The sequence below is a fragment of the Copadichromis virginalis genome, linkage group LG8, assembly GCF_057382275.1.
Source record: "Copadichromis virginalis isolate Kocher_CV1m ecotype Utaka linkage group LG8, C_Virginalis_male_GT1.1, whole genome shotgun sequence".
NCBI classification, from domain to species: domain Eukaryota; kingdom Metazoa; phylum Chordata; class Actinopteri; order Cichliformes; family Cichlidae; genus Copadichromis; species Copadichromis virginalis.
The window spans coordinates 8,939,725-8,954,384 of NC_140625.1; the positions used below are offsets into that span (position 1 = coordinate 8,939,725).

General features: G+C 40.8%; 1 protein-coding gene across 9 annotated transcripts in view; it reads left to right on the forward strand.

Moving 5' to 3' along the window:
* cacna1g (calcium channel, voltage-dependent, T type, alpha 1G subunit) overlaps positions 1 to 14,660 on the forward strand; it is a 228,606-nt gene that overhangs the window by 182,630 nt on the left and 31,316 nt on the right. The window lies entirely within an intron of this gene.

Here is a 14,660-nt window from a genome sequence, read left to right on the forward strand (position 1 = left end):
AGTGTTGATGCCTGAGTCTATAGGCTGTTGGCTGTGATTATGCAGCCATAGTATTAAATTTAGTATTTAGTATTTAGTATTTATTTATTTATTGTCATTGTCAAGAACAATGAAATTGCGTTTGGGGCTTCCATACAACCCCAAAAAAAGAAGAAAATAATAAATAATAAGTAAATGTAGTCACAGTTACTCTATAAAAAACTCTATAATGTCTTTTACAGTAACAATTTGAAGCTTGTGGACCTGAGAAGAAAGGCCCAAGTTCCCAGACCCCATCGTGTTGTCAAATTAGTGTAGAAAGTCTAAAACTGAGAGGAATTCTACTTTCAAAAAATTGTAGGGTTGCAAAGGAAATCAGCATAATTTCACTGCACTGCTTGGTTAATTCTGCAGATCTGCTCGTTATCTGTATTCCATACTTCGAAGTAGCCAGCTACATTACCACTGTACATATTATAGAGCTACCAAAAATACTGCTGTAATACAGTTGTATACATGTATATTTTATACAGAGGAACCAAAACGCTACCTTCTTATACTGCACAGAAGTTGTAAGGAAGCGGTCAAACCAAATCATAGAGTTACAAAGTAAAAGCTAAACAATTAGAACAGAAACTATGAAACAAAGCCCAAGACATTCGCTTCCTCTTAGATGAAGTTTGATGACGTTTTTATTAGGGGTGCAACGATACACAAAATTCACGGTTCGGTTCGGTTCGATACTTTGGTGTCACGGTTTGATATTTTTTGATACAAAAAAATGTTCATGCTTTTTTAATTTGTCATTTATTAAAATTATAAATATATATTTTAACTCAAAATGTACAGTTTTTAAATGTAATGTTGCTGAAACAACAAAATAATAGTAAAAAATAAATCTATCTGATCGAGAAATCACTCATCTTTGGAAAAGAGAGTTTATTACAGAGAAATGTCTCTTTCCAAAATAAAAGCTATATAATACGCTTCTTCTGGGCTATATTCTCAGCAGCATATTAAACATATCAGGTCCCCATAAGGAGAATCATGTGCTAACGGCTGTCTAAATGACTCGGGTAAAGTTTGTAGCATGCGTGCTTGTTGTTTTTGTTTGCTTCCACTTGTCTCTGCACTAGGATGATGTCGGCGTAAATGTGCAGTCACATTCGTTGTGTTTCCATTAGTGCTGTCAGGTTAATCTCGTTAAAATGACATTAACGCCACAACACGGCAAATCTCTGTTAACGAGCTAACTGCGCTAACACACTAGTTCCCACCCATGTAATTGAGCATTGTGTGGCACATCCGACATACTGTTTTACTTTAGTCCATGACGCGCTTACCTTCAGGGTCATACGTCACATGAAAACCAAAATAGTTCCAAAGGCCAGATCTGAATGAGGGTGGGGGAGGTTCAATTTGCCATGTTGCAATGAGCTTAGCTCCTGTCTTGCTAGCTTGAGCTGCGCTCAGTGGATCTGCGCTCGACAGTGCAGCCTAGGTGGAGTAGTCGAACGCAGATCCACTGAGCTCTCAACACAGACAGCATCGTCAGAAGAAAAGTTGATAAAATAAATTAAAAATTTTGTATTGTTCGATACATATGCGTACCGAACCGAAAGCACTGTATCGAACGGTTCAATATCGATACGAACCCCTAGTTTTTACCCCTCAGTCTTAAGGATGATGGGGTATTGTTGTCATGGCTTTCGGGTGGCTTTTAAAACAGGATGTTTAAACTGATACCAGAGGTGCTAAAAGTCTTGGACATCTTGAAAAAATATTAATTAAAGTGATATAAAAGTGATGTACCAAACTGTAATGATGGCTGAAATAAGAGTAATGAAAAAAAGAGATGTATCCTTATAGAGGCATCATTGTAAAATCCACAGTAAGTTTGTAAAACACGGATATCTTTAATAAAACAATAATTTTCTTGTTCTGTTGTAGTATCTGCTTCTATCATTATTTGAGTGTGTTTACATACACATAATATGGACCAAAAGGCTAAACAGAGAATAAAAGTTGTAATTGGGAGCAGAGAGGAAAGTAACGAGCACGGTTTAGAGAAAAGCTTTGAAAGCTGCAGTACATTTGAATATTTGAAGGTGAATGTGTTGTGAATTTGTAAGGTGATGACATGCTAACTGTTTATGACTAGAATTTAAAGTCGTACTTTTAATGTGTATGTGTTTGTGCGTTCGTGTGTGTGTGTGCGCACACCATACTCCGGCTATAAGTCAAGTCTGAGGGAACCATGGTTCTGTCGTGTTAACAGATGGCCCTCGGCTTCCCAAACACGGCGAACAGATCGCGCTGTATCCCAAGCAGCTCTGGCTGGGTCAGCCCCCACATGAATTCACTCTATCATAACACACTTGTCATCACATCTCACCCCAAACAGTGAGCTGATCAAGAAATACAAGTGCAGGACAGCGTAATATAAACCCAGAATACTGCAAACAGTCGCACACAAACATGGCTATCTGTATACCTTCACATTGACTCTCTGCTGTTTATCTGTTAGGTTTAACAGCTGTCCCTTTTTGTAACTTTATCTTTTTGATATAGGATTGCATGATTTTAACACTGACCACATATGTTTTGAGCCGTTTCCATCTCTGTTGGTGGTCTCACGTTGCTGTGGAAACTGGCATATTTAAGAGCGGATTGCCAGCTGATACTTTTCTGTAAATCAGCCTCCTACTCTGAGCCCAACAACAACACTTTCATGCTGTTTATCCACTAACCTTTGTGTTGTGGAACATGGCAGATTAATATTATTATTAATATATCCTGTGAACTAAATGCAATGTCATTAGCAGCAGATTGCCTTAGTAAATCTAGTTTTTATTTTAGTTAACGAAAAAAAAAGTTCATATCTAGTTGTAATTTTTAGTTTTGTGTTACTTAACCATAATAACCTTGTTGTTCCTCAATCAACTGTGTTAACATCAGCATTAAAAACAGGAGCTTCACTGCATGGTTTTCCATGGTTAAGCAGCTCCTGTGGGTGTGATGTGTTGATGACCCAGTAGTTTTGTCCTTATCCAGTCTTTAAATCTGACGTCATTAGCTATGTCTGGGCCCAAACTCCGCTGCAGGTCCCAAAGTCAAAAGATCACTGCGGGATAACTGAGTTGAAAAACTGTCTAAATTCCATCATCTTTAATAAAATGATCAGCGTTCTGCTCTACCAGGTGTAACAATTAAGTTTAACATCCAGGCATCCATGAAAATGGAATTTATTAAATTTAACAGAGTTAGAAGTTAGCAGGAAGTAAGCTCGCTAGTTTCCATCTAAATGAAACACACCATGTTCTGACTGAGGGATTTATGAAACAAATTAAGACGTACAGCTCTGCTATCACTTCCAACATAAATGAAGACAAGAAACATAATATAAACAGTGAAACTGGCGGATGAACGCTAACTTTTTTCCACTCGACAAAAGTTAACGTTCCCGATGGTTAAGGACAAATGCAATCACATGGCAGGATGCTGTAAACCAAACTTTAGTCAGGAGAACAACTGAGATAATGCATCCACAATACAAGGTTAATCATTAATATACTGCTGCATGCGCTGGGCTATAGTTACATCGTAGGGTTTTAATAACTGAGCTTTAAAATGAACAGCGGTAATAAAAACCGAGAGAGGCCCACAGTGATCACTGACTGTTTTTAGGGGCTTTTTGAGATTAAATAGAACAAGATACAAAGTATTAAAACATGTTAAAAGCACAACAGCCTTATTAAACGCAGGGTAGTTTGGGCCCGTAAGCAGGGTTCATCACGTCATCGCTTAAAGACGGGATAGTGAACACTCGTACATCCCTATAATAAGCTCATATTTCCCCATGTAGATTAATGAATTTCATGTTTTTTTTTTTTTATAAATTCAAGTCACATACTAATAAGTGATAAAAAAACAAAACAATTAGTATGCTCTACTGCAGCGGTCCCTAAACCCCGGGCCATGGAGCGGTACCGGTCCGTGAGTCATTTGGTACCGGACCAATCGTTATTGTTATTTTTTTAGCGTTTCTATCGTTAACTCGGTTTCCGTGGGTCTTTTCCTGTGTGTTATAAATAAATCTTCTTTTTTTTGTACCGGTACTGGTTGTATTCTGTTGTATTTATCCGTGACACCTTAAAGGCCGGTGTCTTTATTGTCAGACATAAACCAGTACGTGGCGCAAAAAAAGTTGGGGACCGCTGCTCTAATGAGTTCTTAGGCTTTTTTTCACTGAGCTCCAAATGCATGTAAATGTATATCGAGGTTCACAAAGTTTTCCAGCTTTTTAAACTTCTGACACCAACTATAAAGACACATTTTGCTTAGCATCACACAGAGGAAGTTTTTAAACTCAAGGGAAAACTTGACAGGGCTTCATTGCTTCCCCACATATATAACGGTTTCTCTATTTGCAAAAAGTGTGCCCACAGCGCTGCAGATAACTGCGCAGGTGGTTGATGTGGACAATATGACTGTTGTATTCTTCATGTCGAGTTATAAAACTTCACCATCTTAAGTTGGGTAGTTTATTCTTATGCCACGCTGCTAATCTTTGCTGTCGACACACGTCCAGCAGTTAACAAGAACACAAGGATAATGTGATCATCCCCTCTCACGTTGGTTCCCCTGGCACCAAAAACATACACTGTGACATCCAAAAAACATTAGCGTGGATACACAAAGCAGCTTGACATTCCATGAATAGCTTTCTTCATCTATTAGCTTGGCGCGCATACACATATACACAAGGAGCCACACAAAGCCAGCCGGTGCCAATCCATAGCTGTATCTGGGTCAGCACTAACAGAGATGAATCGAACAGAAGTTTCACATCGCCCCTCTTTCTTTCTTTCTATTCCATCGCTGTAGAAACTTTAGGGAGAGGGTGAATGGGAGAAGGAAGAGAGGCAACAAAAAAAAGTCTCAGAGGGGAGCAGGATGTGGGGGAAGGAAGTGAGAGACAGTTATATATCTTGGCAAGAAATCCCAGGGGTGTAAAAGTTTGATGCCACAAGGTGTAAGTAGCAGTGTTTAGTGAAGTGTTAAATGCGATGAATCTTTCATAACTTTTGGCGGTTAGCAGCAACTGGACGCTGTGTTACCTAGAACAGTAACCTAAACTGTAATAATATGTTTTGAAGTTACCTTATCCAGGATGCAGTGAATGAAGCTAATTTGTTTTGGTGCAATATTGCATATATTCATTAATCTCTGCTTGTGGTGGTGTGAATGAGGGATGATTGATATGTACTGAAAAAAGCGAGAATGCAGACTCAAAAATCAAAAAGCATCGAACTACTAATGAAGTTCATTCATTTGCACAGAAGGCAGCGTTTTAACTTTAATAAATGCTTCAACTGTTCTGACAGAGCATGTTGTAATTACATAGGTTGACTGAAAAGCTGCAAGTAATTTGTGGGAGCTCCGGGGGGGATGCGCCAACAACACTCACTATGAATGTTTCATGTTGGAAACTTTCTCCATGAATATTTCATCTGCAGAAATGTCAAAAAGAGAGCAGCATGGAGCAGAGTGGGCAGACAGCCTAATATTGTAGCGCTGCCCTGCTGCACCGAAATGTAGTGATGAAAGAGACACGAGGCAGATTTTTTTTTCTTTCTTATTTCTCCTGGGCAGAGTTATTTATGCAGAGGGCCATAACTAAAAGCTGTATCTTAACCATTGTGTGTGTGTGGTTTAGTCAAGAAGAAACACTCAGTTGGAACGCCAAAAGCTGTGTCATGAGCTGCACGTGCTCATTGTTATGTTTGTCCGGGTCAAACAACATCATTTGACGAAATATATTTGTGACATTTTTCCACTTTTGTGTAGTTATGGGCTACTTGGTGGTAAAATATTCACTACCTTTTCTGATTTATTGTACTAAGTGGGGCAAGTTAGCATAACTGCTTGAGTTCTGCGGGTGATCTGCTAACAATGCAAAGACCAGTGCAGTCTATCAAAAGCAGCACAGATATTCAGTGTCAAGACTCAGTAAAGAGCTGCGGGGTAAAGCTAGCCTTGGCACAGCACTCATAGCTTTGAGTTACCCATCTGCAGTTATTACATGCTTGATCTGATAACAAATCCTTCTGGCTGTTTTTTTTTCTTGCATTATTATTTTAACACAATTTTTCTGTAAATTACCTGCTGCAAACTCATTTATGATTCATTTAAATATTCGTCTCCCCAAATTGTGTGTGCTAAGGAGGAAACTTGCAAAATACTTACAATACAATAAGGCCAGCTGTAACCCCCCCCCCCCCCCCCCCCCCAAAATACTTAATTACATAATCTCGTTAAAATGACGTTAACGCCATAACTGCATTAACGCGGCAAATCTCCTTTAGCAAGTTAACGCAGATCACCCCATGTGTGGAGCTGCACGGTGTCGACGCATTAGCGCAGTTAGCTCATTTACGCGTTAGCGCTGTGCAACCCCACGTTAATGCCATAACCGCATTGACGCGGAAAGTCTCCATTAGCGAGTTAATGCAGATCACCCCGTGCGTGGGGCTGCACGGTGTCAACGCGTTAGCGCGGTTAGCTCGTTAGCGCAGTTAGCTCATTAGCACGGTTAGCTCGTTAACGCATTAGCGCCGTGCAGCCCCACTCACGGGTTGATCCGTGTTAACTCGCTACCGGAGATTTGCCGTGTTAATGCGGTTATGCCGTTAATGCCATTTTAACGAGATTAACTCTGACAGCACTAATAATTTTAATTTTTTTTTAGCACCAAAAAGAGCCCAGTGTGGTCCTTGATTTTTAGTGATGTAATCAGGATGATTAACTCAAAGCTTAAATACAGTGTAATATAATATGTATCATATACCATCTTCACCAACTTTGTTTAGTATGTTAGCTTAGCAAGGTTGTGTGAACCTGATAGAAATGTCACTGATTGGTCGTTAATGTTAAATTTGTCAAGTTTTCATGAACCAAAACCTATTAGAAAAACGTTTCTTGCAAACTAAAACAGAGTAAATGGATTGTAGTCGTTGATGGTAACAATCTTGATAATCCCTCAGTCAAACTGAGGACCTTAAATGAGAACCTTAAATCTTATTTTCCCTTTTCAGATTTTGCGCACATATTTATGAGTGTTGAAGGGTTTTAGCATTCTTGTTGATTCAGGAACATGCGAGAATTTTGGCTTTTTGCCAAATAAAACAAGTGGAATCACAGTCTGTCAATGTTTAGTGCGTTGTTGTAAAAGCTTACTCGGACGTTTGATATGGGACCTTTTTCTTTCTGTTCTTAAAAGTAGATTAGAGCTTGTCTTAAAGTATGTATCAGTCTTTAGCAAGTATTGCAAATCTGTTATAGAGATGCCTTTTTGTGTGATTTACAGCTGTATGATGAATGGTTGTAACGCAAAATATTAGCTGAAAGTGTAGACAAATTCAAAAAGTTGGCATCAAATATCAAGTCCAGCCTTCGCCCAAGAAAGGGTGAAGACATTAAAATCAAGATCTTGCTGTTGTGCATATTGTCGCTCTCACCATAAACACATGCAGGTAAAGGAAGAAGGGTTAAACGCAGTCATTATGCTGTTATAAAGCTTCCCATCCGTCCTGTATCTTGTTCTCACCGTTTTCCCTGTTATTCCGCCTTCCACTCACTCTGTCCAATTGCTTGCATTCACCATTCAGTCCCCCATTTCAATTGGTCCATCCTGCTCAAGTATGACTCAGAAAGGTGTGTCGGTCTACTATGTGAACCAGCACAATGTGTGTCAGTGTGGGTGTGTTAAAGAGTGCTGGCACGAGTGGGTGTTACCATGCCCTGTCATTTTGAACGATGTCATGTTTCTTATTTACCTCTTCTCCTCTGGACTTTTCAGTTTGCTCTGCTGTTCCTCTGCGCTGCTCTCAAATCTGATGCGAATTCCGCTGTTTTTGTCTTTTTCTCACCACTGTGTCGCTTCCTGTCTCTTTTGATGTTCTAAGCAGGACAGCAGAGCATTCAGGAATTCCACTTAAATCTTTTTTTGACTGTAACTATTCATATTGACAATCTTTTTTTTTCTTTTTTTTTAGACTCAGTGTTTGCTGGATATCAAAAATGGACATCCGGTCCTTGACAATGACGGTTGACATATTTTTTTCCGGCAGACGCTGAGTCTCAAGGTTTATTACTGAACCATTCACCATGAAGGATAGGGGCATAAAAGCAGCCACTGCATCCACCCAAACACCTGCCCCATAACTGTGTTACTTATTTCCGTCCGACCTTTATAATGCATCGTAGCTGCTTTTACGTCCCGTGTCCTGCTCTTCCCTTCACAGCCATTCCCATTCCAAACTTTTAAGTCCAATTTAATCCCTACATCTCATCCTTTACTTCCATCCATATCAATTCACTCCTTATCCCACTATTCCAATTAGCTGTAAATGTCTGACAGAGCCTTCAGATACATTGAGAAGCGATCCAGCAGCCATTACACCAATGAATCAAAGCCAGAGCAGTGCCTCGTATTGTTTTCAGATTCATTGTCAGGCCTCCTTTTCATGAGAGTAGTCGACACGGCATCCCTTCCACCTCACAGCTTACTCAGGACACCCTCACATGATCACCAGGTTCTGAGAAACTTTAGGCACTTTTTGTTCCAGAACCATATGTCACATATCCAATCAAACCCAACCTGCCCTCACCCACACGGTCACAGGATACCCATAGTGCTGTGCTGTGGGGTTCTTTACCATCAGTCCGACAACCAAGGACCCTTATTTTGTCTGTATTTCCCAAAACAAGACCACCTCGAAAATGTATGCCTTCATGTTTTTGAGTGTGGCCACGTCCAAAAGCAACTGCCAGGCCAAAATCCTAATCTTTTTAATGCCACCTCCCACAAAGGAGATGGTGAGTAAGGGAAGGTGAGTAAATAAAGAGGGAAACTTGGTCTTTGAGTTGTTTTTGGACAGGGAATTGTTTATGTCCTGTTAATTCTAAGAGTTTTTCCCTCCTGTTTGACAGACCCTTGGGCAAAATTTCAGCAGGGTTTTTAGATCTCCTTTAGATGCACTTAAAATCATTAAAGTAAACCTAAAGCCAAATGTCCACTGGATTGTGGATCTGCATTCGAGCTGAGCTACATTCTTGTAGTGTATGCAGGAAATGTTTCAGGGGTGGAGCATCATCCAGCCTCTTTTCTAAGATACTTTTAATTTTCTGTATTTTACTCTTTTAAGTGTGCCAACAAATGCTTTTGGGTAGTACTTTAGCTACTGATTGACCTCAGAACCCGGTAGCCACTGATAAAACTCATAACCTCCAATGTCTATCCTTAACTAAGACAGCGTGTTTGAGATGGAGGTTGTATTGAGGGCTGTACTAAGTACTAAGGCAGTGTATACTCTAACTTGAATAAGGATGACATTTATCTTTTGTCCTGCCTCCCTCCTCTCACCTGCTCTCACCCCTAGCTATTCGCAGCAAATTGCTGCCCCTCTGTGAGCGTCTGCTGGAGGTTTCTTCCTGTGAAATGGGAGTTTTTCCTTCCCACTGTCACCAAGTGCTTGCTCATAGGAGGTTGTGTGATTGTTGGGGTTTTTATAATTGTAGAGTCTTTAACTTCCAATATAAACAAGGTGACTGTTTCAATTGAATTAAATTGAGCAATTTAGTTGGTAATAATTGTAATAGTTTGGTCTCCTCTAAGAAGGCAACATTTGGTTTGTGGCTAACTCTTTTTGAATGTTTATAGTTGTGTTAATAACACAAATATTATCGTTAATTATTTTTATCAGTACAGCAGCAGCATGGGGATGACTTGGGGATGAATGGCAAACATATGACTTTTATAACTAACAACTAAATGAACATTTATTTCTATTTAAGCTCCATTAGCTAGGGTACTAATAATAATGATAATTGTAATCGACAATATTAAATCATTTTCCAATAAAATAAATCGATTCTTGTCCTCCAATTGCAATAAAGCTTATTCATTAGTAGAGACACAATGACATGGAGTCCCTCAAGACAGGCCTGTCATCTCAAAGAATGGAGTCAGTCTCAGATTACATGATTTTTCTTTTTCATTTTTAAAATCTTTCTTTATACAGCACCAAATTAAAACAACAGTCACTTCAAGGTTCTTTATATTGTAAGATAAAGACTCTGCAATAATTCAGAGTACACCCCAACAATCAGATGACCCTGCTATGAGCACTTGGCGACAGTGGGAATGAAAAACTCCCTTTTAACAGGAAGAAACCTCCAATAGAACCAGACTCAATGAAACAGGACAAAAGACAGACTGTGGATCAGAGCCAGAGATTAATAACAATAACATGATGATAAGATAGAAGAAACTGAGACAGGCTAAAAAAAATTACTAAAATTATTATGAAATTATAACATTTTGGGGTAAAAAGCTCATAAAGACGGATGAATGGAGCCATTTGAATGGCAACTGGTGCTCTGCTCAGCTAAGACAAAGATGCAGCTTAATGCAGCCAGATCTGGTGGACATTAACTGTAAAAGTAATGAAGTTGAAATAATTGTAAAGTTTTATTCTGTATGAACCCCCAGCATTTTCAGGGTTCATTTTTAACCTAACAGGGAGAACAGCAGGCATAAGAAGCTCTAAGTCCCTGCCCCTTTTGCCCCGGCTGGTCCTGTTACACTTTCACACAAAAGCGGTGTCGCGAATGAGGATGGAAGCGCAAAGAGCAGATGCCGGGACCTTCACGGGCGGTCGGTCACGGCCCCTCTGTGCATTTGCGCTCATCCTCATTCCCTTTCAAAGCTCAGAGAGGAGGCTCCACCTGCCACATCAGTGAAGGACGTGCAAGGAGAAGGGGAAGTGGAGACAGAGGAAGTGAAAGTGGGAGCCGAAGCAAAATCATTTTCCATTCCTCTGATGGGCTGGTTTTGGTAGCCCAGCTGGCTTAGGGGAGGAAAAAATAATTGCCAGTGTGATTGAAAGTAGGAGTTGCGTGAGCTCTGCTCCTCATTAAGGAGAAGCTTTCTTTTTCTCCAGTGGAGGCGAAAAGAGCAGCGGGAGTTAGAGCAGGGGAGCAGGGGCAGCCGGTGTAATTTGGCTCCCTAAACTTTCACCTTCTCTTCTCACACTTCATTCGCTATGCTCCTCCAGAGACTAGTTGAGTTTTAGCCAAACAGTTTATGTCTCTCACTTTCTTCTCCCTTATCCACATATCTCTTGTTGGGCCTTGCCCTTGCTGCCACATCCATAATGTTAAGGGCAGTGCTCACTTACTTACTCAGATCACTTTTTCAGGGAGAGGAAAGTGAGCCAAGCTTTAGCTAACTTTAGCTATGGTGTAGAAAACTTTTTCTTTACTCTAAAGGAATGTAAATAGGGCAGTAGGAAAAAAACAACAACATGTTATGCAGAATATCTAAATGAATGAGATATAGGAGATGGGGTGGTAAAGCAAAAGTATTGCTCCTCTGTGTGTGTGTGTCTGTCTGGCTTAGCCGGCAGTGCACCTGCAGACGGTAAGTAGAGCAGAGTAAAAATAATGTTTGCTCATTCAGAGATGATGGACGAGCTCGTAAATGCAAACTCCCAGTGAATGAACCAAGCTGTTGCGTCCCCGCAAGGGCCATACCCAAAACCCCGTTTCAAAAAGCATGTGTCCCAGACATTTTACATCTGCTTTATCACTGTCTACTCAGAGGCCAAGTGCCGAAACATCCATAAGAGTTTGGGCGTTTATATATATAAATATATATGTAAAAAGTCGCAGACAAGACGAGGAAATGTTGGTGCGGAGATAATTCCAGGTGCCGTCCTGCTGCAAAAGCAAAGCAGGTGACGGGAGCGCGTCAGCTTGTGTTAGCACATTAATTTGAAAAGCCAGACCGCTCACACCAGAAGCCACATCGTTTTCACTGTCTGGCACGCACATGTCTGCGGTCAGACTTCCACCGCTGGCCGCCCCCGCGGTTCTGCCTGCACCACTGACATTCAGGTTCATCGCTCCTGCTGTCAATATCAATAATTACCAGCGGGCACAAAATTGGCTCTCAGCGAAGATGAACTGGAGCACAAATATAGAATGAGTTCACTTGAAGGCACTCCTTAGAGTTCAGACCTCAACAAGTCTTCAACTCTCCGTTATTTACCTTGACAGCACCAAAGACAACAAAGCAGGTTTATTATCAGAGGCAGGCTTTATTTCTTAATGTTCTGTGCCCATGAGTCTGACTTCTCATATGTGGCATAAACAAAAGTTTTCAGGAAGAAACTATTAAAAGTCAAACACCTTAACTTGTTTAAATATCGTCGATTTAGGGACATATTTTCGGGCATGACCCTTTAGCCTCTTAGTTTTAGATCCCTATCTTTAAGTAAGACTTCTGACCTCTTCGTGCTCAGTGGAGGACCGTTGTTTGCATTGTTGTGCATGCAAAAAAACATGCGTCCATGCTTTATTAAATAAATAAAATAAATAAAAATCAGCTTTCTCCTCCATCCTCCGTCGAAGTCCACCATCTTGAATGACAGCAGAACGGCATTGAGGGCTTTCTTTAAGACTGCCACACATGAAACTATTAAATGGGAAGGAACCAAGCTGACTGGTGAGCACCAACTGACCTTTCTAAATAAGAGTGGAATGTCAGTAAACTGGTCATCTTGCACAGATAGAAAAGTGTAAATAAACTCCAAATGAAGCCAGGTCTTAATGATAAATCCCCACAGCACTGTTTCCACCAATAGAAGCAATAATAGATTAGACATATCACATCATTGCTTTACTCTGAATTTCTATTTTTAACAGAAATATTAGACTCGATCCTTAATTCCAGGTGCTGCAACTCTGCTAGTCTTTGTTTAGCGTGCTGTCAATGAAATGAACAACCTCCCACGCAAAACTCTTACATCAAAAGCTTTTCGGCAGTTCCTATGACAGGACATAAAATCTTATAGGAAGTGAAAAGTGGCATTTCTTTCACTTATTTAACACTGAATCGCATGTTTTAGCTGTAATTAATTAATGCAAACAGTATTTTTGCTGCTATGAAGGAGCACTTACATCAGATCGATAGGTCTGACCGCTTCCCTTTGTTGTATCGCTAAAGATAACGCAGCGAAAATGCTAAGGCATGCCACGCGTAATTTCATCCTCTTGAGCGCATTTTATCCTGCCTTTAATTGATGTGTTTGTGCCTGCAGTCAGTTTTGAGGAGGCCATTAGCTGACTGTGTTGTTTTTATTTTGAATATCACGCTTATATTTTAATTAGATTTGTGTCTTTTGTTTATATTTAATTGGGAAAAATAGCCTAAGTCAAAGATAGCAGTACTCGAACGCGCGATCATTTTAGTTTAAAGCTAAACGAGTTACCTTCCTCCCTTTTTGTCAAGTCACGCTCAAAGTTTCTGAAGGGCAGCCAATCACAGGTTTTGACATTGACCGCCATAAATACAAAAAGGAATACTGCATACAGTGGGATAGATGGAGCTCAACATTTATAACTTTGCACCTGCTAAATTTTATATCATAAATACACATCTTGATTCAGATAGATAGATATGTGTGTCTTTTTTCTATACTGGTTTTCCTGATTCAATAGGGAACCCTGTAGGCACACACCATGAATGGCACACACATATGGTAAATGGCCTGCATTTGTATAGCGCTTTTCTAGTCCATAGGACCCCAAAGCGCTTTACACTACATTCAGTCATTCACCCATTCACACACTGGCAATGGCAAGCTACATTGTAGCCACAGCTGCCCTGGGGCGCACTGACAGAGGCGAGGCTGCCGGACACAGGCGCCACCAGGCCCTCTGACCACCACCAGTAGGCAAACATGGGGTTAGTATCTTGCCCAAGGATTTTTGACATGCAGCCAGGATGCAGCCTGGGATCAAACCACCGACCTTCTGATTAGTGGCTGACCTGCTCTGCCACCTGAGCTACAGCCACCCCACATACACACTGGGAATAGTCTGAGTTCAGCACAGCTGCAGTCACAGTTAACTGGGTAGACAGGGAGTGCTCACAACACCCAAAGGATCTTTTTTTAAATGTGTGTGTTCCCTTTTACATCCCTTTACTCGTGTGACCTAGAGCCTCTCCTTCACTGATGGAGTGTTAGGGTGATAGATGGAATGAGTCTTCTCTCTCTTCCTCACCCTGACTCCCAGCCTATCCATCCATCCATCCATCCTCTCTGGACAAAAAGGAAGGGGTGAGGAATGAAGTGATGGATGAGTATGGAAAAGTTTCCTAATGCGTTAATGTTCTTCTCCTGAGAGGAGGGGAGCAGAGGAGATAAGGAGAGGCCGTGTCACGTGATGATCAGGGAGAAAGAGGGCGAGAGGGCCACATCTCCAACCTGGAATAGCCCGACAGCAGCCGCCTCCCTGGAGTTTCTCTTTCAAACCCACGTTGAGCACTTGCTGTTTGTCTCTTATCGTGTCAGGGGAGAGTTATTTAAAAAAAGAAAGAAAGCAAGAGAGAAAGAAAAGAAAATTTGATCAGAGGGGAGGGGATCTGATTTGATTAGTCGTGACTCCAGACCACAGGAGCGCTTGGCTGTAGTCTCTCTTTCTCTCTCTTCATTATCTGATCGGCCTTCTCTTTTTGCATCTCTTCCCATACTCTCATATTCGTAATGGGAGTCAGCCATTGTGAGTGACTTTAATGCACTGATGTTCCACTAACAACTTTCCTTTAAAAC